The sequence below is a fragment of the Hyaena hyaena genome, unplaced genomic scaffold (genome assembly GCF_003009895.1).
Source record: "Hyaena hyaena isolate Hyena2069 unplaced genomic scaffold, ASM300989v1 scaffold_322, whole genome shotgun sequence".
Lineage (NCBI taxonomy): Eukaryota > Metazoa > Chordata > Mammalia > Carnivora > Hyaenidae > Hyaena > Hyaena hyaena.
In genome coordinates, this window is record NW_024080954.1 from 893,091 (window position 1) to 918,554 (window position 25,464).

General features: G+C 35.8%; 1 protein-coding gene and 1 non-coding gene across 3 annotated transcripts in view; both read left to right on the top strand.

Annotated features, from left to right (window-relative positions):
* KCNQ5 (potassium voltage-gated channel subfamily Q member 5) overlaps positions 1-25,464 on the top strand; it is a 542,946-nt gene that overhangs the window by 84,159 nt on the left and 433,323 nt on the right. The window lies entirely within an intron of this gene.
* LOC120242950 lies at positions 5,223-5,327 on the top strand. Its single transcript, XR_005531187.1, has one exon. It is a non-coding gene; the product is annotated as a U6 spliceosomal RNA (small nuclear RNA).

The window sequence follows — 25,464 nt, forward strand, 5'->3', positions numbered from 1 at the left end:
GCCAGATCTTTTATGTGGCAAACAGCTTTGGTTATTACAAACCGTGCAAAGTGCTTTATAACAAATAGAAGTGTTAAAAGAACATGTAACTGAGAGCCTAAGCTAACCTGGGGAAGTAGAGAAAGCTTCTGTTGGGGATTAAATTGTGTTCTTCCAAATTCATATGTTGAAACCTTAATTCTCCAATGTGATCATATTTGAAGATAAGGCCTTGAAAGAGGTAATTAAGTCAATGAAGTGGAAGGGTGAGATCCTAATCCAATAAGACTGGTACCTTTATGAGAATACAGAGATACCAGGGACCCATGCACACAGACAAAAGGCCATGTTAGGATTCAGTGAGAAAGTGGATGGCTATTTGCAAGCCAAGGAGAGGTGCCTCAGTAAAAATAAAATCTGTCAACCCTTTGATTTGGACATCTAATCTCCAGAACTGTGAGAAAGTAAATTTATATTATTTAAGCCACCCAGCCTGTATTGTTTTCTTATGAAAGCAATAGCAGACTAATACAACTTCCATGAGGAGGTGGCCTCTGGGCCAAACCTGAAGGATATATAGGAGTTAATCACTTCAAGTAGCGTAAGGTAACAGTATGTGCAAGGACCCTATGTTTGAAAAGCACATAGTGTGTTTGAAATTCCGAACGCCTGTTGGCTGCAATTCTGAGAACAAAGATAAGAACCATACATGGAAAGATGGGCGAGGTTGAGGGAAAGCAAATCATACAAGGTCTGGTAGGCTCTCTGAAGGATTTTGGCTTTTATCTTAAAGGGGCTGATGTGATTTTTTAAAAAAAAGATTTAGCATTTTTAAACATCATCTGGCTATGGAAAATTAGAGTAGGGAAAGAATGAGTGCCGGGAGACCCACTCTAAAGTCCCTGGAAAGGAAATAGACTGAACTGGAAAGAAAGTGATGAAGATGGAGAGAAGTAGATACTTGCAGATGAAGCTGCCAGGACAGGGATTCCTCCTGCATCTTTGAGTCTTGCAGATGGAAGGAAGATGATACCACTCTTGAGATGGGGAACACTAAATTCATACTTTTATCTCCAAACCTAATCAGTTCCATTTTGAACGTGTTGAATTCTAGATGCTTCTAAAATATCCAAGTAGAGAATGAGTAAGTGGATAAATCTGAAGCTTAGAGAACAGATGAAAGCTGGAGTTATAGACTTGGGTTCACCAGCATATATATAGTAGTTGAAACCTGCTAGAGTCTCAGTCCTCTAGTGACAGGGATTTTATTTGTTTTGTTCACAAATTTATCCCAGGTGCGTGGAACAGTGCTGACATATGGGAGGCACTCAATACATATGTGTTGAATGAATTAATGAATAGATTACCCAGGGAGAGCATTTCATATGAAAAGAGAAACAGGTCTGGAATGAAACCTTGAAGAACAGAAACATTCAGGCTGGGTAGAACTTCCAGAGACACAACAAAGGAACAGTCAAAAGAAAATCAGTAAAGTCTGAGGTACATGTAGCTAGAGGAAGAGAGCGTTTCAAGAAGAAAGGTGAGTTCATCCTCTGCAGTGAGTGGCATGCAGCAGCAAGCCTAGCCCATAAATGAACACTTGAATCCTAACGGCTTTAAAGTACTTGAATTTATTTATCACTGTTGTCAATCTTTGAATCAAAGAAGATTTGATTTCTTATTTGCAAGATTTACCTCAGATAATAACAGTCTCTTGGAACCACATCTCTGACACATTCCCAGGATAGGTGTGTATATAATTTCATCATCATTCTTTGCATTAATTTATGATTATAACGACATTTGCAAATAATGTATTTCAAGTGATAGAACGCCATTAGATTTTCTTGACAAGTGCACTTGAAGTTTTCTCTCTGGATGAAAGCTCAACCACTTTTTGCCTTATTATCTCCTCCCCTCCATCTTTTTATTTCACTCTGTTCTTCCCTACACTCTGTATAACAAAGACTTTATTAGCTTCATGAATGATGAGTCATAATTAAGACTTGAATAAAATGGTAAAAAAAAATTATTTCACCATCTGTATACCATCCACAAAAAATATAGACAGATTAATTAATTAATTACCAAAGTTGTGAGTATAATTTGTGTAATCCTAGTTTTTCTCATATAGGTTCTCCACCTTGCAGAAGAGCTATATGGAACTCTCTGGGGGCATTTCTCATTCTCATGAGCATAGTTTTCTTATAGCTAAATTGAGGTCTGTGACCTCAACTTAGATCAAGATCAAGAATATTCAGCAGAAAATCCTGCCTCTCCATTTCATCTGAATGGCTTCTTCCTTGACGTAGATAACCCACTTGACTTTTATATGTCATTATCTGCAATGGAAAGAATAAGGAGAAAAGTCATTCAGTAGTCCTTGGTTTCGATCTCAACTGTAGACTATAAATATTTAGTTTAAAGAATACTTCTTTTTCTTCCTCCTTGCTTTATTTTTCTTCAATACACTTATCCTACTTGAAATTTTATTATATATTTATTACTTTATTTGGTCTTGGGTTATCTTCCAAGGGAAAATAAGAACAAGACAAGAACATTGTCTCTCTCATGTTTGCTGCATCCTCACACTCAAAACTATACCTGACATATTGTAGGAGCTCAGTTATATTTACAGGATAAATAAATAAATAGATGCTTAAAACCTGATAGTGGAAAGTAGATATAAAATGCTGGTTGAGTTGGCTATTTAGTATGAAATGCAATTCTTGATATCAAGTCACACATTTGAAATTCAGGCAAACATTTTGGCTTCGGATCTAACATCTTTGGCCAACTTCTCCTAAGTGCCAGCCCCACATTGGATGTTTCCACATGAAGATCCAAAAGGTGCTTTGAACTCAAGGTATCCCACTGAAACACCCTCCTTCTCTGTTTCCTGCCCCCCTCTCTACAACCCTCACATCTCCACCTCCTTAAGGCTTTCTTGTCACCTGCTACCTGCTCCTCTGAGTTATAAAATGCCTCACCTTCCGATACCCAACGTCTCAACCATGTGTCCCCTGTCATGGTTCATTGTATAACTCCCTTCTCCAGACAGTTGCAAGGCCTCCTAAGGACTTCTGGTACCTCTAGTTTCCTTTTTTGTTTCCAGTTGATATTCCATATTCCAGATATTCCACACTTAGCAGTGTGAATATTAATTAATCAATAAAAAACATTAAGTTTTTTGTGCATCCATTCTAGGTTCAAGGAATAGTCTAAGGCCAAGTAGAGCTCTTTGTCTTAAACGAGGGCATAAAGACTATATATGCTCATGTCACTGTCCCTATCAAAAATGTTCAAAGAAACTTTCCCATTTACAGTGAGTAAAACTTAATCCCTTAAAATGATTTTCCCAAACTCTCTTGCCTTACTAGTTTTATATCAGATCCTTTCTATGACTCTAAACACAAACACTCTACATAGCTCGTGTGTTGTTTCCAGAAGGGTCATGCACCTCATCCTGAGTTGTGACTTTCTTCAACTCATCCCTCTAACTGGAATGGATTCCTCTTTCCCCTTACACACGTGATAAAATCCCATTCATTCTACATGCCTAACTCAAATATTTGCTCACAGCTTTCATTCATTCCTCTGTAAGAGCACTTATATCTGCTGTGGAGTAGGTTCTGAGCACCTTAGAGACATATGCTCCTGGTGAGTTCATTTTTTAAAGGCCTCTTATTACTAAGCCTTAATTTCCCTACATATTTGAGATTTCAAGTTCATATCAAATAATGTCTTTCTAAAGTATCCCTAAACTCCCTCCGATCATGCTAGACATGTTCTGCAATGCTACAATAACTGCTATGCTCTATTTCTCTGCAGTTCTCCATCCTTGAGCTGTAGCAACAAGGAAATTTTTATAGCTCATTTGGTAAGAAGACTCACACTATCTTTGGAGTTCAAAATGGAAATGGATCCTCCACTGCACTGAATGGATCCTCATAGAATGTCCTGTGCAAGATGGCTAAATACTCTGCTTTCCCCTTTTTTTTTTTTTTTTTTTTGTGCTAATGTAGCTCAGGAGCACTTGCTTGTGTATTTTATGCCTAATGATTGTGTGGTTACAAAAGGACATAAAAATCTCTTTTTGTCATAAATATAGATAGCGGTAACCTCGGGTATTATTTAGTAGCTAGGGTGATTTCACTAATGACCATCAGACTCAGAGCTTAATTGTCAACTGATATATGTCAGAACTCCATATACTGTCTAATTTCCATCAGTTTCTAAATGGTGACTGCTAATGTCAAGGCAGTTCTAAAAACAGCAAAAACTTGATTTCCCCTTAATATCCTGAGAATCATATTCATGGGCACCAGGGAGTCTGGGCAATAAATCTGATGGATTTTTGCCATCATATTTAGAGTAAACAAATTAATGCTAGAAACAGTTTTCTAACAGGAGATAATAAAGGAAATGGGCAAACAAAAATAAATGTTACAAAGAGGAAAAATACGGTCTCTGTGAGCAAATTAATTGCTTTTGTAAATTAGATGGAACTTTTTAAACCTAGGCAAGAGTTTTAAAATTACACAATTTAGCTAAATAATGTAGTATTTGCTCCTATCAGCAAATAATTGTCTTTCTATTGGCCAAAATTGATGTTTAAATATGTCTTATGAAAAAGAAGTAGTTGCCAAATTATTTACTAGTGAATATTTCTTTAATTGGACTGAGGTAAGTGAGAGTGTGATTCATCCCTAAAATGGCCAATTTCAGGCAGGTCATTGCAGGGTGGGTGTGAAGATTAACTCCCATCTCTGTAACTACCAGTGAGATCATTAAGGAACACATGTGGTGTTTGTAGCACACAAACTGGACAGTATCTGGGTGTGTTCAGAGTACAACTAAGTTCTCCCAACCTGTCCCAAATCCTCAGGCCAAATCCCTTGAGGCTCTGGCTTTCACCTTGCAGATTTTGGCTGTTAACCACAGTTACAGTCTTGTACACTGCAGGTTTTCAGAAAATGTTTGTGCTTTGATTATTACAAAGGCTTTCTTGCTACAGAGGTTTAGATAAGATCCTGAAGCATAGGATAAAATGGGTAATGAGTAGAAAAAGCCAACTGTAAGTTTTGCTGAGAGCAATTCCCGCCTTCTCATGGTGGTGAGCCTCATTGGTATCTCACTAAAATGTGAGGAGGGTGGGCCCTCTTCTTGGCCGGAGATATACTTGCTTAATAGTGTATGTAATTTACTTTTTTTTTTTTTCTAAATAAAAGTTGTATATACTTGTGCTCACTTGGCAGTATATGTACTAAGATTAGACTGATATAGAAAAGTTAGCATCGTTCCCACACAAGGTTGACATGTAAATTTGTGAAGCGCTCCATAGTTTTATAGGAAATGTAGTTGATAATATCTAACAACTATGGTGACAGATGGTAGCTAGATTTATCTCGGTGATCATTTTGTAATGTATATAAATGTTGAATCACTATGTTGTACTCCTGAAACTAATATTATATGTCAACTACACTTCAGTTTAAAAAAGAGATTCACAAACAATAGGTGTTCAGGAGTTCCCTTCCTTAAAATTCTGTGACTCACATTTTGTGAAGTTGAACCAAACAATTTGAGAGTAAAGTGTCTAACTTATTCCTCTCAAGTAATTCACATAAAATATAATATTGCTAAATAAATTCTGTGTTCAGACCAAAAAATATATATATTTAAGATGTATAACATTGTATTTTGATGTACATATATATAGTGAAATGAATACTATGGTTAAGATAACTATCCATCTCCTCACATAATTACCTTTTCTGTGTGTGTGTTTGTGTGTGTGTGTGGTGAGAGTACCTAAGATTTACTGTCAACACATTTCTAGTATACAATGCTGTGTTGTTAATTATAGGCGCCATACAATACATTAGATCTCTAGAACTTCTTCACCCTGCAGAACTGCTTCTTTTCAAATATAGACATGTCTAAATTAGAAAAGAGAAATCAGGGGCGCCTGGGTGGCTTAGTCGGTTGAGGGTCCGACTTTCGCTTAGGTCATGATCTCGCGGTTCGTGGGTTCGAGCCCCGCGTCGGGCTCTCTGCTGACTGCCAGCTCAGAGCCTGGAGCCTGTTTCAGTCTGTGACTCCCTCTCTCTCTGACCCTGCCCTGCTCACGCTGTCTCTCTCTCTCTCTCTCCTAGAAATAAATAAAAATATTTAAAAAAAAAAAAAAAGAAAAGGGAAATCAATTATAAGATGACATTTATAAAACATCTTTAAAACATCTTAAAAATAATATTTGGTTTATGCTATTGTATTTTAATGATAATTAGATAATCTAATGCTGTGAAATTCTAATGATATCTCATACGCAGTTCTTAAAAAGAATAATTGTTTCACAGTATCTGAATATCCTAATATTGTCTCAGTTTTTCAAGTCTTGAGAAATCTTATATCTAAAAATAATTTTCCTCCATAGCATATATCGAAATTCAGAAGTTCAAGATTGATGTTTGCGGCATAATTACTTTTATATTGTTATATGTAAAATCATGAAAATATGTTTGAGACCATAATTAAGCACCTATTTCAAGTCACTAAGAACTCTTGTACAGTTAAGGATGAAATACAGTGAGAGAACCGTTGACTTGTAACATGAGAGTCCATGCCCAGAAACATTACGTGTATCGTAGAAAAAATAATGCAGTGGATTTTATTTTTTTTAAGTTTTGAAAAATAGATCATTTTCACATAGAAAGTATGTCATATGAGTTGTAACAGATTAAAAGATAGCTGATAATCTCATTTTACTATTCTCACACCGTAGTGTTCAAATTTAAATCTTTTGCTGTCTTAAACTTTCTATATCCTTTCTGACCTTTTATTTAATGCAAACATTTTTATAAAATATGTACACAAATTTAAAGAGAGTATAATAGCATATTTATAATAATTTATGATGATAATTGTATGAATGTCATCTCATAAATGAAACCTCTACTCTAAAGAAAACTCAAATGAAATAAAACATCAAGAAGTCTTGAGGCACCTGGGTGGCTCATTTGGTCAAGTGTCTGACTCTTGGTCTTAGCTCAGGTCTTGATCTCAGCATCGTGAATTCAAGCTCTATGTTAGGCTCGGTGGAGCCTACTTAAAAAAAAAAAAAAAAAAAAAAGGATTAATAAACCTTAATGTCTAGGGTCTTACACAGACAAATAGATAACAAAACACATATGTCTACCTAGAAATTAAAACAAGTAATATAAAGAATGGTGTAGAGGGTGGGGTGATCTGAGTTGAATTTAAAGAACTAGATCTGATCGAACACAGGCCAATTCTTCTTTTCCTATAGACCCTCTTGGGGACATAGATCCCATTATATTTAAAACTTGAATACATTTTATTGGCTCATGGATTACTTTAGCTCTGTTATTAAAATTGTTTCACTTCGAAATATATCATTTTGAAAGATTTGCAGCAATGTTTTATGTCTGATTTCTTTAGAAAAAAATAATGAGGTCTTAAATACATTTTTAAAGGATAAGATATTGAGACTCAAAAATACATTTCAATAAGACAATGTGAATTGATCTTAATAGTTACCATAATAAATTTTCCACTTACTCAAATGATATTGCTATTGTTCAAAATTATTTTAGGCTCTTATTTTGGTTTTGCCTTTATAACCAAATTATGAGCCACATAAAAAAATTTCCAATATGTTATAGTTGCATCTTGTTCTTAACCCCAATGCCATTGCCCACCTTAATTATTTATATTGTTTATCATAAGGGACTCCAAATATCCTTTTATAGCCTCCCACAATAAAATTCATTCTTTGAGTAAATTTAAAAGAATCAGATGCCGTTCTGAAGGAAATTAAAAATTTTGAAATACTTAAAAAACTTTCATGAGAATAAATGAATGTATAACCTTAAAAAGTAACTGTTTTATAAAGGAAGCCAATTATTTGGGTGTATAAGATATGGTATGTGTGTGTAGTCATATATGTTTATTCATTTATTTACTTATGAATGTACTACCATAATAGTATGAAAAACTATTCTTAGCATCAAGGAGGCATTTTAAATGTTTCTCATTTTGTTTTAAGGGTTTTTTGGCTTAGTAGACTATTCATTTAGCTTTTTTGCAAAACCAAATGCCGTGGGTGAAAACCTGCTTTAATTGTTGGTCTTTAATTGTCATCTCAACAGTTTTACTTCAAGCGAATTAATTCTCGGCACCACATTTTGTGAAGGCCGGGTCTGTAGCCGCAAGATTAACTTTATATTCACGTTTGTATGGCATAAACAAGACCACATCTGTTTGGTTCACTGTTATATGGCTGTCATAATACTCAGTATATAGTAGGTGTTCAATTACGGTCTCTTGAGTGGATGTCAGATGTCAGACACACACCTTGTCATTTTTAGGTTTTCTAAAAGTGTTATTTGAGAGACATGTTCAACTTTGATGAGATGAGATAAAATTATACTTTAACAAAAGCAATCTTTAGAGATTGCAGGGATGCTTATTCGTAAAACATAGAAACCTCTTGTTCTTTAGCCACTTTTTCCCCAGTGCCACGTCAAAGCAGCAATTTAAATTCATTTATGCATTTAATCTATACAATGTTTATTAAACACCTAGTATAAGCCAAAGAGTGTTATAGAGACCAGGAAAATAGCTATAAACAAAATAGAGCTCCAATGGGGTTTGCATTTTAGTGGGGGCAAACGATGATTCTTGAAGATATTGTATTTGTGAGTATTGTTTCTGATTATTGACAAACTATGAGTAATGATCCCAATGCAGTGGGGTCTCACTGGCATAATTTGGTGAGCTTCGTAAACTGTATCACAAAAGAGAGTGCTTTCTACCCAGTCTGAGCAAATCTAGACAACCCGGATGCCTAACACCTCATGTTCTTTCACCACTGTTGTAAATGGTTTTGCTTACGAGGAGTGGTTGACCACTTTCAATTTCTCAGGAGTTACCAAACAATGTCTTTATTGTAAGATCATTCTTGGATGACATACGCTTTTAGAAAATAATACATGTGAAGCGTTAGTAGAGGAACACTTTTTTTGATACAATCTCTAATAAAGGCTACAGGCTTTGGGCTTTTAATCTTAGCATTAGCCAAGTATTTAAAGAGTAGTTAACACAGCATCACCTAAGTCCCTACTTAGAATCCATTTCCATGAGGCTACCCCTAGATGTTTTAATGTGCATTTAAACCACAGAAATAAGAAATGGGTGAATATTTCTGTTTATGCATTCATGAATGAGTTTCTGAATTTCTCTAAAACAATGAAAAATATTTCTAGTACTAAGGAGGTGTTTGAAAAATTATGTTTTAAAAGTCATTTGTTTAGTAGATATTCACTCAGCTGTGGCAGTACAGTAGTAACAACAGTAGCTAGAATCCTGCCTTGCAGTCTTCCCTACCGTGACCTCACATGACTCTTTTCTTCCCAAACGTCACACTGCCAATCATTAGCTGTAAATCTCTAGAGGGCAAAGACTGTATTTTATATGTGTACCCCCTCCAACTCCTACAGCCACCCCAGAACATACACAGTGTCTCATGCATGGCGTATTCGTATATTTTTACAAATTGGTTTTGGTTAAGAGCTATAAAGAACCCTCTCTTCTTCCTTGCTTTACATTGCTACAAATTTTCCTTGAGTAGCTTTCCTGAGAAACTGAGGTTGCCCAGGCAGCAAGCATTTACTTTTTTTTCCCCTAAATTCCTTTTGATAACCAGTATCTTATAAAAGAGTTCCTCTGAACTGATCTCTAAGAGAGTCTGAATAGTTATGTCACAGACGTGGGCCTCATCCTTTGCTGGTCTGCCTACTCTGTTTGCCACTTTTCCATCAGCAGTTGGTGGCATTCAGCAGCAGCTGCCTTATCTTCATCTTGCTTTTCACTTGAAGATTTGGGAGCTAAGCCAGGTCTCGAGATTGTTCCCTTCTGCTCCATCTTATGGTCTTATTTGAAATCCTTTCACATACTTGGGGGGTGCCCAGGCAAGGAAGGACAAAAAAAAAATGAGTTTCTCCCCACTCCCCAGCATAAGTCCCATTTTAGGCCTGCTTTTGCAATTACTAGTATTTCATCAGTTGTTCTTTTTGTATTGAAATGTAAAAATATTTGGGATACCTGGATGGCTCAGTAGGTTAAGTGTACGAATTTGGCTTGGATCTCACAGTTCATGAGTTCAAGCCCCGCGTCAGGCTTTGTGCTCTCAACTGGGAGACTGGAGCCTGCTTCAACTTCTGTGTTTCTCTCTTTCTCTGCCCCTTTCCCGCTCATGCTCTGTGTCTCTTTAAAAAATTTAAAATGCAAAAATATTCTAGCTTTGTTTTCTAAAAATAACTTATAAGAAATGGTTCAAACATGGATGTAAAATGGAATCAGTGAAAAAAGAGATACTACTGAGATCAGAGGTAAGGATATTCATTCATTCAAAAACTATTGAGCATCTACTATTTGTTTGGATCTATGGGGCAAACAAAGATGAACAAAACATAATTGTACTCCCTTAAAACATGCAACCTAGGTGGATAAATTGGAACCCTGCCCTGTACCAGCAGGTATCTGAACTCAACTAAGAATTTTAGACCTCTATACTATGCTAGGTTTTCAGATGGAAAAGTATTATTCGTTCCCTGGAGAAGTATTTTGAAAGACTACTACAGTCTCCCTTCCACAAAAGATGAAGGACATTGAGATGGAAGATAGAGACAGAGATCTCTCCAAGACATTAGGCATCACTTCCTGTTCCATTCTACCTGCTACTTCTAAAATTAACCCCAGTAGGAAGCCTCTATACTCATAGGTTCCTTTGAGTACATCCCAAACTTCTTAAGTAATATAAAACCAAGAGAATAAAAAATTTTAACTAACTGAAGCCCAGCTATATACCAACAGTATTTCATTCAGTTCTCACGCCAATGAAATGAGGCAGATATTTTACTGTGAAAAGTCTAGGTACTGAACGCCCAAGCCAAGTTAGGGTTCAAAGCCAGGTCCATGTGACTCCAAAGCCATACACACTTTTAAAGTTATAATTTTGTGGCATCCTGCTTTATGTCCTTCCTGTGAAGGTGGCATCTTCTCTTGGCTGTGGTTGCCCAGTGGGCCCTTTTTTGGGTAGCTCTTACAGGTTTCTCTCTTGTCTCTCTGGTTACTCCCTTGCTTCCTTGAACAATTCCTCAGGGTTTGGACAGCACAGTGTTACTCTGTCAGCATCATCTCCAAAGCCCTCTAGTGCTGGGAGCAGTTCTCCAGGCTTCTCCCAAGGCACTTCCTCAAGGACTGACACCCTCAACTTGAGCCCTGCGGCTTTAAGGCATACAACCAGGATCTTTCACCATTGTCTCAGACTACTGAAGGATGTGGCAAGAGTCTCCTATCCCTCTTAACTCCCATCCTTCCTATGCCTGATGGATAAGTAAAGTCTGGTGGTGACTCAATAAATGTTGAGTCAATGTTAGAGACTTGATCCAAAGCCATCTATTTGTCTGGCACCCAAGGCAGTGCTCGGTGTCATTCCACCATTTGGTCTCTGGAGTGTCCTTTGCCCCATGCCAAGGAACTTCAAACCCTGTGCTTTTGAGTCATTGTGTCAGCTTTTTATAATTTTTCTATTTTCTCCATTGCTTTTTACTTCTATACAAGTGAATGCACAGCTCACTTAACCTTCTGGTAGTTTTGTTGCTTTTAATCTGTCATGGAATGGATGCTTTTTCCTATTTTATCTAAAATGAGAGATGGCAAGACTCCTAGGGCAGGACTCTTCTGTATTTGCTTAAGTTTCTGAATCTATCAAATTAATTGTTGTCTGTTCTGAGGTTTTTTTTTTTGCTTCCTCCTTTATTCTCAACTATATTATTTGTGTTGTTGTATCCTTAGAATAAGTGTTAAAGGATATTTTCTTTTCCCTTTGTTCTCACAGATTCTAGGCAAGTTTTGAGCATGCAATTTTCTTCAATTTCTTCTTATTTAGCCATTTTTTCAACAAAAGACGTTTCTGCTAATATGTGTAAGTCCCTTTTCAAGGAAACCATGATCAAATCAGTGTGGAGTGATATGTGATGTTTGATGTGATTCATAATTGCTATAATCATAAAGCTCCTGGAAGTATAAAACAGCGAGGATCCTAGAGATTATTTTGTCTGCTCCTTTTGTTTTCAGGTCAGGAAAATGTAGACCGTGAAGATGAAGGGCTATGTTCAAGGTCCCAGAGATAGTGGTCCGAGAGCCAAAATAAAACCCCTGCATTTGCTTCTTAGCTCATTACTTCTCTCTCTCTCCACTCTTATTTCTTCTTCTTAGAAAGAATCAAGTGTACATATTAAATGATTATAGATTTCATATTTAAATTTATAAGTATAGTAGTTACTATCCTTTGGGTTAACATCCTGCAGAAGATAAAACTGCAAAGTAGGAATTGTATAAATTTAGAAGCCAATAGACAATGACCAAATACGAGGTCTGTCAGTTTCTGGCTGTAATTTTGGACAAGCTATTTAATTCCTCTAAACTTCAGTTTTCTCATCCATAAAATGGAGATTATAATAATAACCATGGAGTGAGAATTAACTGAATTGAGTTAAATAGTGCTGAGAACAATGTTTTGCCTCTAGTAATGTGTCCAATAAGAGAGATGCACAATTTTCAGATGTCTTTCCTTCATATAAAACAGGGAGCTTTTTTTCCCTTTATGCTTAAAATAGTGACTTTTTGTTATATTACAATTATTTTAGATTTTTGGTAAGCCCTACAAATAAGTTTGTAAATAGGTTTAAGGTATGCATTTAATTTCCATGGTTTTTTTTTTTTAAATCCAGATCTGATTCTCTGCACAGAGTGGCAACGAAGTGAGTGTATATTTACAAAGGATATTTAAGTGTCATAGACCAGCATTTCGGAAAGGATGATGTTAGAACACCTGCATAAGAATCACTTGGGTGTTCTTTTTAAAAAAGGAAGATTTCTGGACTCCACAATAGATCCAATGAATGAGGATCTCTAATGAAGAAGGGGCCCAGGAGCCCCATACAAGCTAAATATGATTTTTATACACTTTAACTGTTGAGAACCACTGCTATAGATGAATCATCCTAAATACCAGATTACTTAACCTAAAATATTACTTTTAATTTCCTTAGTTAAATAATCTTTAGTAGTTCTTGCTACTCTCCAGTTTGGCAAGGGGGGCCATCCACTATCAGATTGTGTGAACTTGCCTATTTAATCTTTCCTGTGATAGGCTGAAAAATGTCTTCCAAAAGATGTCCATGTCCTTCCTATTATCTAGAAACTAGAAGTAGGGTACCTTAGAATATGGCAAAAGAATATGCAGATGTACTTAAATTAAGGCTTGTGCAGTGGACATTATCCTGGTTATTGAGGTGGAGCCCATGTAATCACAATGGTCTTTATATGAGAGGCAGGAGGATCAGTTAATATGTGAAAATAGAAGCAAGAGATCAAAGTGATGGCAGGAAGGGATACTGAGCCAAGGAAGGCATGCAACTTCTAGTAGCTGAGAAGGGAAATGAAACAAATTCTCCCCTCACAGCCTCTAGAAGCTGACATCTTGATTTTAGCCCAGAGAGAGTGATTTTGGACCTTCAATCTTAGAACCATAAGATACTAGATATGTGCTATTTTAATCCAATCTACTTGTGGTAATTTCTTACAGCAGCAATAGAAAATGAATACCTTCGTTTTCTCCAGGTACTCACCCTTTCTAGTCTTTGGCTCTGGTCCTTGCACTCTCCCTGAGCATAGTCTTATGTTTTCTCATTTCTGAGCTGTACTAACTTTCCACCTACCTGGCATGTTCTTTTTATTGTTGTTGTTCTCCTCCTGTTATTTGACTACTTTTTCAAAGATCCTTTCTCCTGTTTGCATAAAAACTTTCCTTGACCCTCCCAGTCAGGAGCAATTTTCCCTTCTCTGAAGTTCTAAGGCAGTCAAGACCTGTGCAATTTATTGTGCATCTTATAATGAAAGCCTCCATCCAGGAATGGGTAAGCATAAAATCTCTCAAATCAGAACTCCTAGATTTAAATCCTGATTCTACCACAACTACCTTACAGAAGTTTCTTAAGCCCTCTAAGTCTCAGTCTTCATTTCTATTAACCTCATAGGATCATGAAGCCTAGAGATGCTTCACAGAAAAGTGAATTGGCATGGTAGCTCAGTCAGAGTAATGATTTTTAAATGTGTCAGTGATAATATGAAGTATCTTCAGCATATCTCTGATTATCATCTGGAAGAGCTAGTCAACTACACTATTTGAATTTTAATGTTTGTGTTTTTATTTCTGTGTCTGTTAACTAAATGGAAGTAAACATGATAATAATTAAAACAACAATAGCAATAATAGCAAAGTGAAATAATGAAGGGAGCATTATTTTGGAAGACTTTGTTTTAGTTCTGACTTCACAATTTACTGGCTGTCTTAAACAAAATCAAGTTTCTTTAAAAAAATTGAGTTTCTTCTTCTGTAAAATGGGAATAATAATGGTATTTACCTCTTAAAATTAATTTTAGGATTAAATTAAATGATCTATTTAAATCTTAGCACCTAGACCATGATGAGAGTTGAGTACATGTTAACCATTGTTAATGGTAATCAGTATTCAATTTTCTTTTCACTTGTCTTTATTCTGTTATTAATCTTGATATTCTGGTACTTTATATATGGCAATAATATGATAAATGGGAGCAAGAAAATTGGGTATATGTCTAATATATTATGCTTTGCTATCAGAAGCATTATAGGCTACGAGTCCCACAAGATTTTAGGACTTACCATTGGTGCAATACTCAAACCACAAAAGTGTGCAAGAAATACAAAACTTGGCTACTTTCCTCCCTCTCTCCCTCTCTCCCTTCCTTCCTCTTTTTCATCTCAGGTGATTGTATGAATAGTTTGGTATTTTAAGTACTTTGAATACATTAGATTTTGGAACCATTTTTCAAAAAAAAAGTGTGATTCAATACATTGCCATTCATCATTACCTTCCCTTTACAACCTTTCATGCTATTTTAGTACAGACGAGAGCTCTCCTTATCCCAGCTAATTTGAATTCATTTTTCAAATGAGAGTTCATGAGCGACTATGCTAAAATTAAGATCTATTACATCTTCTGCACTTCCTTTGTCTGCTAATGTTATAATATGATTTTTAAGTAATTAGGTTTCTTTCGACATGATTTCTTATTTAGAAAATCAGGCTTATTTGCAAGTCTTTTATCTATACGTGTTTATATATTTCATATAGTTACTTTCTCCCCGGTTGTCCTCTAATTATTTTAGAGAGACTTGGAAGTACTCACTTTTATTTAAGCCATATAAAAAAGCTTCACATCACTAAGGAAATATGATACTAGAATGCTAGGAAAATGTGATAGTAAATGTTTTTGCCATTAAAGCAAGAAGGGAAAATGAAACTAATTCCTGTAAAGAAAAAGTATATTGAAGTATACTAAATAGATGCCTCAGAATTCACCCTTTGTTATTTATTATTTTTAAAGCAAGGAAATATTACCTCCTCCTCTTATTCCTTTGGCCACTTTTATTCAAAGGCTTCATTTTGTAATTTAAGGGATCAAATTTAAAAGGCAACTGGGAATTTCCCTCATGACCTGTGGGATAGTCTCTTCCTTGTGTTTTCTTCCTAGAATATAAAATGGCAATCACAGTGGTTACAGGCCCTCCCTGGAAACCTTTCTTAATGACCCGGTGCCTTGGAAAATAATTTATTTTGCCTTAAGGAGACCCTGACTCTAGACATACAACATGCGCGTGCGAGCACACACACACACACACACACACACACACACACACAGTAAGTGAATTTAAAATGAGAAATGGAGACTTCATCTGCTAAATTACAAAATGTTTGTCCTGTTGAGAGATTTATAGCCTCGTGTTCTCTTTGGTCCCAGTGCACGAGTGCCATGGCTGAGAAGTAAGAGGTGGTGCTGAATGAAAACCATACTACTTTATAGACTTGGTGAGAGTGATTTTACTCATGAATAAGCAACAGCTCATGCTTGTGCAAAATGTCCATCTGTACCCTCTCATTATGGGTCTCTCTCATTAAAAAGAGGTATTTGAAGCCAAATAGAAAATATATTGTTTAATTTACCACAGATTTCAGAGCAGAAATATGAGTACCTTGTACCTTATAACATGGTTACATTTAACAAATTTAAACAGCTCAGTATAATCCTAATGTATTAGTTCATCCATTATGAAGCTAAAAACTTATCTTAAAGGATATTAAAAATGATTTCTTAAATATTAAAATAAGGATGAATTTTCACCTAAAAAACTTTCCCTGCTTTTCCCCCAAACATAATTTGTTTTTAAAATTCAGCTAATAGAATCTGAATCATGGCGCACCCCCACGAAAAGAAAAGGAAAGAAAAAATTAGCTAGTAGAGGAACCACAGTATCCTCTCAAATAGTCTTTTTAATGCAATATCAAATTACATTGTAACTTAGTACGTGACAAAATAACACTGAATTATAATCAACTCTTAATATTTAAATATATATTCCAAAAATGTATAAACTCTATATATTTAATGAAGTTCAAGTAGCAATCAGTTTTACTATGTTTCCCAAAAAATGAACTGGTCATATAAATTGCTGGATGCGAGTGGTAGGGATGCCACTGATTAACTTAAGTAGTAAAAGTAGTATATATAGTGGGCTTGACTTTAATAAGTGTAGTAGGAAAAAAATAATTTCTATAAGAATCATTTTTAAAAACCAAAGATAGTATAACCTGGTTATTTTTATTCTTAGGAAGAATCCCATTTTAAATTAGAATATTTAAATTTTACAGTGAAAATAATTTATATAATCAGATATAATTTATCAGATGGTTTATTATGTAAGAAAAATGAATATGTCAGTGTCATCTCTAAGTACAGTTTCCAAAAATGCCCTATTTCCAAAGTAATTTGTAAAGAAAATGCATGGATCCATTGTACATAAGAGTTCTCACTTCACATAATCTAAAAAAATATATTAAATTTGGTAAAAAATATTTTTACTTAATAACATTATTCCTTTAATTTTATCAGGGAAAAGTATTTACAAAATGTAAATAAAGCCTGTTTTTTTTTTTAATATTGTCACTTTCTCACAACAAATGACTTCTTTTCACTGTTAAAAATAAACAGGGCACTTTTTAAAATTCTTGTCAAAGGTGATCAGTCAATGCAGGAGTTGCAAATATAGGGAATTGATAGGGTAATTAGACAGCAATGGAGAATAGATTATGAAATGTTATTAAATACAAATATATATTAGTATTATAATATATATCAAATATATACATTAAATAAATACAAATATGTATTTATATATGTAATATACTCTTTTCAATTCTATCTTGTGGTTAAAGAAAAAAAAAACAAGTAAGGAATAAATTAAGAGAATGTTATAGACTGTGCTCTCCCAAAATACATATGTTGTAATGCTTACCCCCAATGTGATGGTATTAGGAGGTGAAGCTTTGGGGAGGTAAATAAGTTATATAGGTGGGGCAGTCTTGAATGGAATCAGTGCACTTAGGAGAAGAGACATAAGAGTTTGCTCTGGCTCTCTGTGGTCCATCATATGAGGATACAATGAGAAGATGGCCATCTGGATGTTCTAGAACCTTGATCTTAGACTGCAGCCTCCAAAACTGTGTGAAATAAATATCTGAGATGTGAGCCACCCCTAGTATGATAATTTGGAGTAGCAGCCCTAGCTAAGAGAGAGAGAGACTAAAGACAGAATGAAGGCCTTAAGTTCTGTGGCATGTTGATTAAAGGTAAGCTGTTCAGATCACACTCATGGCATTCAGGAAAAGTAATTTCTTTTCAAAATATTAATCAGCTGGCTAATTACTAGAACAATGCAATCCTTATACATAGAAAAGCTTTCTTGAAATGGGGCTGATGTGACTATCGTTGTTTAACTGTGATTGATCATATGCTGTATGGAACACAGCAGGGTCTTAGTATAACCTGCCATGGGGGCAGGAAGGATGAGCCATTAACTGTTCTGAGCAGTAACATCTCACATAGAGTTACTTTTAGCTCATGGGATGGAGATTTCTACTTTTCATTTTGATCAAGATTTATAGGGAAATAATAAGTGCAGGAAATGTCAAGCCCATCTCTGAGGTAATGATTTCCAGTTTTTGCCTAAGATTTTCATTTTATACTACCCAACCATTGTTCTTAATATTAAATAAAAATATTTTTACATGTAAATTCAATGATAGCATTTATGTACTCAGTGCTCCCTCCCTCTCAGAGACCCTCTATTATTTTCTGTGAAGCAGCCACTTGATTTCATAATTTTTCTGGATCTTTCTGGGCTTTTGTAGATATGTACCAAATAACAATGAGTTCCCAACAATTGCCCCTGAAATAAGTTGGAATCAATTTCTAGCAACTCTTATTCCCTCAGTAATTCTTCAGTTTCCTAGATTGGTATTAATTAGCAACCACATCATTTGGCACCAGTTGAAAGTTTGCTGATCTAAACCGCCCTTAACTAGACGTGGCTTTCAGTTGCATGTTTGATTTAGGTCGACTGTATCTTTCTTTCATCATTCTTGGGTCAGAAGCTATGTGAGGCATTGTCTTCTTATGGTAAAAGGCAGCGCAAATGTGCCAAAGCCCAACCAGCCAAGAACATTTTAACCTTCTACTTACGTACTTCCACTAACATTCTCCGGGTCAAAGCAAATCACATGGCAAAGCCTAAAATCATAGGAAAGAAAATATGCTGGAGGTTCTGCAGTCACGTGACATGTAGCATAGCTATGAGGAAAAGTTGGGAATTGGTAATAATGATGCAGTTTGCCATGCTTAACTTTCTAGATCACAATTACTCACATGCCTTCCACACACAAAATACCTTCATTATAATAATCTCCTTTCCCCAAACATCCCAGAATTATCATTAATTTATGGAATCAGGTTCAAAGTCCAGATTTTATGATTTATATCAGTTCTAGATGCAGCTTCTCCTGATCTTAAGACTTGTGAATTTAAAAGACAAATTGTCTAATTCTGCCCCATAATAAACATTCTCCCAACACATAATTGTGAAACAGGGATGAGATAGCCACAATGAACAGACCATTCAAAAAAGGTGACAGTGAGATGCATGTTGTAGTCACTGGTCCATAGTAATTCTGAAATCCCACTGGATGAATGTTGCCAAGTCTCCCTACCATGGAGGAAGGGAATATCTCTTGATTAGGTACTGATTCTTCCCCCTGGGAATTAGCTAAGTAGGAAAGGAGGTTGTATCAACTTTTGCCTTGTTGAATGTATTCAGAAGCATCAAGATTTTTGAGACCAGAAAAGAAAAAAAAAAACTCCTTTTTAGTTTATTTTTGACATTTTTTATCCCTCTTTAATATGACATCTTCTAGAACGCAATCACACAGGTCTCCAGATTTGTAAAGATCTCAATATTATGTATACATATTCTTTCCTTTACTTTATGAAAAAATTATTTGGTTAATTTTTTGACTAGGTGATATATTTTAATGGCCCAAATATCAAAAAGTATAAAAGGTATAAAGTGAAACTCCCAATATCAAAAGGTATTCAAAGATATATATAAAGTGATCATTTTCATCTCTAGACTTTTCTTCTAGTACTTTTACTATTTTGTTTTAGTACATTTAGTCTGATCCTTTAAAATATTTTTCTAGTGTATGTGTAGGATAGAAATCCAACTTTTTATCTATCTGGCCACCGAGTTGTCTCAACACCATTTACTGTGTAGCCCATCTTTTCTCCATAAGTATGAAATGCCACTTTTATTATATACCACGATTCTGGTTTTTGGAGTCTATTTCTGAACAATATTTTTTTCCTTAAACTTACAATTTTATTCATGTAATAGTTTCATATTGGTTTCATTACTGAGGCTATAGAGTGTTTTATGTAGAATTCCTCATTTCTCATTCTTGTTTCTAGAATTTTCCTAGATGTTCTTGTTTATTTATTTTTCTATATAAACCTTAGAATAACTGTATTTCATTCCAAAAACAAAAAAATACTGACTTCTTTCAGGTGCCATTATATTTACAGAATTAGCTTTGAGAAGAAGAATGTCTTTATGGTGAGTTTCCTATCCAAGAACATGTGTGCATTTCTGTCTGTTCAGGTTGTCTTTTATGTCTCTTAGAAGCATTTTTAAATCCTTCATGTGGTTTGCATATATTTCTGATTAAGTAATTTTCTTTCTGATTCTATGTATGGCTTAACTATATGTGATGCTGAGGAGGAAAGACTTGCTAGCTGCTTTAATCCTAGCTCTACATCTAGATTCCTTCTGGATTAGAAGAAACAGATAGTGTAGTAAGAAGGCAGATGAAACTGTTAAGTGCAAATAAGGGGACAGGTGGGAGGTGTAGCATACCTGTGCTGTCATCCTATCCAATGAAAGCCACCAGGTCTGCCTGGCATATACAACATGGGAAAAGCTAAATGTATTAAGAAAGGCCACAGAAGACAGAACAGTTGCCATTTTGAAGTGGATCTAAGAATTTTTATCAATTAAACTTGGCTGCATATAATAGCTATCCCAAATAACAATGACTTTAAACTAGACAGAGGTTTGTTTTCCTCTCTTGTACATGAGTTCTGGGTGTTGACACTCCAGCCTCAGTGTGGTAATTTCATAAACATCAGTGATCCAGGCTTCTTACTTCTTTTTCCACTACTATCTTTGATGGGTGGTTTCCACCTTCAAGTTTGCCTCATGGTTCAAGATGGCTGATGAAACTCCCACCAGTATGCACATTTCAGGCATGAGTACAAAGAATGAGGAGGGCAAAAAGTGTGCATCACCAAGCTAAGCCAACCCTCTTCTACAGCCTCACATTTTTCCCCTCCCCTCCTTATTTATGCAAGGGGATGCTCCCAAGAATATAGAGATTCTGCTACTAAGAAAGAAAGGAAAAATCAATTTCAGGAAGGCAACCTTCAATCCCTTCCACAATGAGAACATTTTTTCATTTTCTCCCCAAAGTGCAGTGAGAAAGGAGAAGGAAAATACCAACAAGAAAATAAGAAAGCGAATAAAGTGAGTACAGTTTGATTATTTTTTTAGATTTCAGAGTCATTTAAAACAATCTAGTGTCCAGCAAAATCTGAGCTGAAAATCTCTGCTTTGGTTTTTTAGTTTTTCTCCTTCTCCTCTTCCTCCTCTTCCTCCTCCTCCTTCTCCTTCTTCTTCTTCAGTTTTGGTTTTTGTTTATTTAAAATTCCAGTTAGTTAATGTACAGTGTAACAGTTTCAGGAATACAATATAGTGATTCATGATTCATCATTTACATACAACACCCAGTACTCATCACAAGTGCCCTCCTTAAAACCCATCATCATTTAGCCCATCCCTTCCCCACCTCCCCTCCAGCAACCCCCAGTTTGTTTTCTATAGTTAAGAGTCTGTTTTATAGTTTGCCTCCCTTTCTCTATCACTCTCTTTGCTTGGTTGGGTTGCTTTGGGTTTTTTGTTTGTTTGTTTGTTTTGTTAGTCTTTTAGTTTTTAACTTTAAAATGTTTTCAATAGGAATTGGGTCACATGTTCTCTTTTTCTTCTTTAGACTTAAGGAACCTCAGTAAGGAGTTAAAATATAATCCCCAAGGGCACAGTTTCTACAGGGCTCACAAAGATGATTAAGACACAGGCTCTGCCTTTGGATTCAAAGGGCTTCCATAAAATATAGATGATGTTTTTTCTTTTTGGAAGCCACCAGACTGAGCAGAGTTAGAAGCAGCTTCCTAAGGGGGCCTGAGGGAAAGCTTGGGTAGGTGTTAGAGGAAGTTTTTTATCCTGTGAGTCTTATAGTAGAGCTATGAAAGAGAGAGGGAGACAGATGGGGGACAGGAAAGGAGGAAGATGGAGAACATAAAATGTATTATTTACAATCTGGGTGAAAAAGTTTGAAATACTGCCTTAGAGAGCAAAATAATCTGTCAGTGTGGAAGGACTGAGGACACTGACCCACAGAGTCCTTCAGATTCAAAACAACTCTGGCACCTGATGCTTCATTCACCTGGACAAGGCGTTCTGGGTTGCTTTCAGTTCTCAGAGGCTTCATTTTGTTATATAATTCAGATATTCTCATGTGCAATATAGTTTTATTCTTTAAATGACCATAAATACACCAAAATGTTCATTAAATTTTAGGTTCTCAACTGTAGCCTTTTAAGATTTTTCAGTATATTCGAAAGAGTATGCAAATAAAATGATAAGATTTTCAATTCACTTATTCCTTAGAATATCTTCCTTTTCTTTTTTCTTTCCTTTTTTCTTTTTGCTGTTATACTGTATTTGTTATATTACTTTCCATGGTAAACTACATGAACTTGCATAGTAGCATGGAAGAAATATTTTTAAAAGGAATTAGGGCAACCAAGATTTCTTGCAGTAGGTGAGTAGGTAAGTGTAGTACATGCAGGCACTGGAATATTATTCACTGTTAAAAAGAAATAAGCTATATCAAGCCATACAAAGACAAAGTGCATATCACTAGGTGAAAAAAGCCAATCTGAAAAGACTACATACAGTATGATTCCGATTATATGATATTTTGGAAAAGGCAAAACTGTGGAGACACCAAAGAGATAAGCGGTTCCTAGGGGTTGCAAGGGAGGGAAGGACAAATAGAGCAAAGGATTTTTAGGACAGTGAAACTTCTATATGTTACTGTAATGACAAATACATAACATTATGCATTTATCAAAACCTATTGAATGTACAACACTAAGAGTGAACTTTAATGTAAACTAAGGGCTTCTGGTGATAATGATGTGTCAGTTCCATCAATTGTAACAAATGTACCACTGTGGTGGGGGATGTGGAAGGCAGTACCTGTGTGGAACAAAGCCTATGTGGGAAATCTCTTACTTTCTGCTCAATTTTGCTGTGGACCAAAAACTGTTCTAAAAAGTAAAGTCTATTTGAAACATTTAAAAAATAAATTAGGGATTAATATAAGAACTGCAAATGGGCATAATTGTAGGGTATTCTAGAAATCATTGGGTAATTCATTGGAGTAACTCTGCTGAAAAAGCCTGATGCTAGTGCTTCATCTGAAGGATTGAAACAACTGCTTGTGATATGTTCTATGGTAGTGATAAATAAGACACAGGAGGAAAAAAAATGTAAACTTTACCACATCCTGTTCTATCAGTGGCCTTGCCACTGCTCATTTTGGTTTTATTCTGCTGAGTGCTTGTTGCTTCTGAACTTTCATTTCCTAACAGAAACTTTGAGCCTTTGCTGCTAAATTTCATTTTTAAACTTGTTCTTTCTTGGGACTGGTAAAATAGACATTTCTCTTACAAACACAACATTTAAAGAAAATCAGAGTAGGGGCACCTAGGTCGCTCAGTCGATTAAGCATCCAACTTTGGCTCAGGTTATGATCTTACCATTCATGAGTTTGAGCCCCATGATGGACTCTGCTGCCAATTTTGTGTCTCCCTCTCTCTCTCTGCCCCTCTCCATGTGTGCCCTGTCTCTCTCTCTCTCTCTCTCTCAAAAATAAACATTAACTTTTTTTAAAAAAAGAAAGAAAATCATAGCCCCCTAAAAAAATTGTTTCTCTGTCAGAGAAGACAACAGAGCTACAGATGGTATGTTCAGTGAGCCGAGAACTTAGGGCTGAGAAGCTATTAATTCTCACAGCAGCTCTTCTACTAACGATTTTATGGTCCCTGGAATTGATGTCATTCAGAGTCTGCTTCATACACTATAAATCAATAAAATGAGAAAAATAAAATCAACTCTTGTATTTTAAGAGTATTTACAGCACTATAAGCCTAAGCTATTGTATTAGTAATCTATTTCAGTGTAACAAATTAATACAAATGTAGTGGCTAAAAACAACGTAAATTTATTATTTCACAGTTTCTTTCGGTGAGGTGTTAAGCACAGCTTATCTGGATTCTCTGCTCTGGGTCTCACCTGATTAAAATTAAGATGTGTGCCACCAAAATACTGAAGTACTTACCAGAGAAATAATTTTTCCAAATTTTTATTACAGTAATCCTTCTCAATAAGTTTTGATGACTTCCCTGGGTAGAGTAGCATCTGCAGAGAGCCACCCTAGATTTTATACTCTAATTATCATCAGTTCAGAAATGTTTATTGAGTACCTCTTATTTGCCAGTTCAAGCCACTGGAAATACTAGATAAATAAAAGAACCTTATCTTAGGAAATGAATGATCTAGTAGTAAAGCAGATTGGGAAAGGATGTTAAGGGAGATCAGGCCTGAATCATTTTGAGAAGAGGAAAGAAACTCAGAATAACTGCCAAGATCAATTGTCTTGATCCTACAACTTGTGAGCAACTGGAAATTCTCTGCAAATGATAAATTTGTCATGGGCAGATGTTGTAGTCTATGAAGTAGAGTCTATGAATCAGTCTGCAGAGGTCATCTGAGTTGATGAGGACTGTTACAACCCTTAAAGGCTAAAAATGATATTCTCAATGAAGGACCAAGTATAAGCAGCAGTTTTATGACAGCGTTGGTAGTTGGGAAGATACTGCCATGTTCACCCAGCCCAAAAGGGAGATGAAATTCTGAGAAAGGATCATAGGGCAGATGAAGACTTTTCTAAACACAGTTATGCAAAGGAAGGAAGGCGTCTAGGAGGTAGAATTATATGCTGAAAGCTACAACAAGCTACTGGTGATATCTTCTATCTTGAATTCTGGGTAGAACACCAGAGTTTTAGCTGCTAACTCTTGTCAGTTCTTGTGTTCTTGTCCAACCCTTTCCCCTTCCCTATAATTGTGAATTATTGATGGTGGAATTGAGTATCTTTCAGGAGGGAGACCTAAGAATTGTTCCAGGATTTTTGGTGATAATGGAGGCCACATTCCAGTATAATGAAACTTGTACCTAAAGTAACACTAAAGGACTTTCTCTTTAGAAGGGCTTAAACATGTGAAGATGACATTGGTCATCTATAAGTTAGGGAAGAGAGTCTCTGATGGAAGTTTGGGTGGAGTCAGTGGTGTGCTTGTCTTTTTCCTGAGGGTGGGAGATAGGAGTCCAGATGTTTAGAAAAGTTGAGATGGCAATGAGTTGAACCTTGCTTAGCTTAAACTTGGATGTAAGATTGTCTAGTACATGAGTTCTCAAAGGGAGAGCAAAGAGGAGCTTTCCAAAAAGAAACTAAGAGGAGCTCTCTCAAAAGGGAGCTCTCAAAGATCTTAAAAGTCACATGAGATCAACAATGTCCCCTTTCCTGGGGCCTTTGAATAGTAACAGATAACCAGGAAGACTGATTTAATGGAAAGGATGGTGCTTCTTGACTTTCCCTCAGGAGGCAGCCTGGAAGAGAGAGAGTCCCAAGGACACATAACACTAAGTCTCTCAGCTGCAGAAGCAAGAGTCCTAATGTCTCCTGGGGCATTGTTTTCAAACATATATGATCATATGAATCAC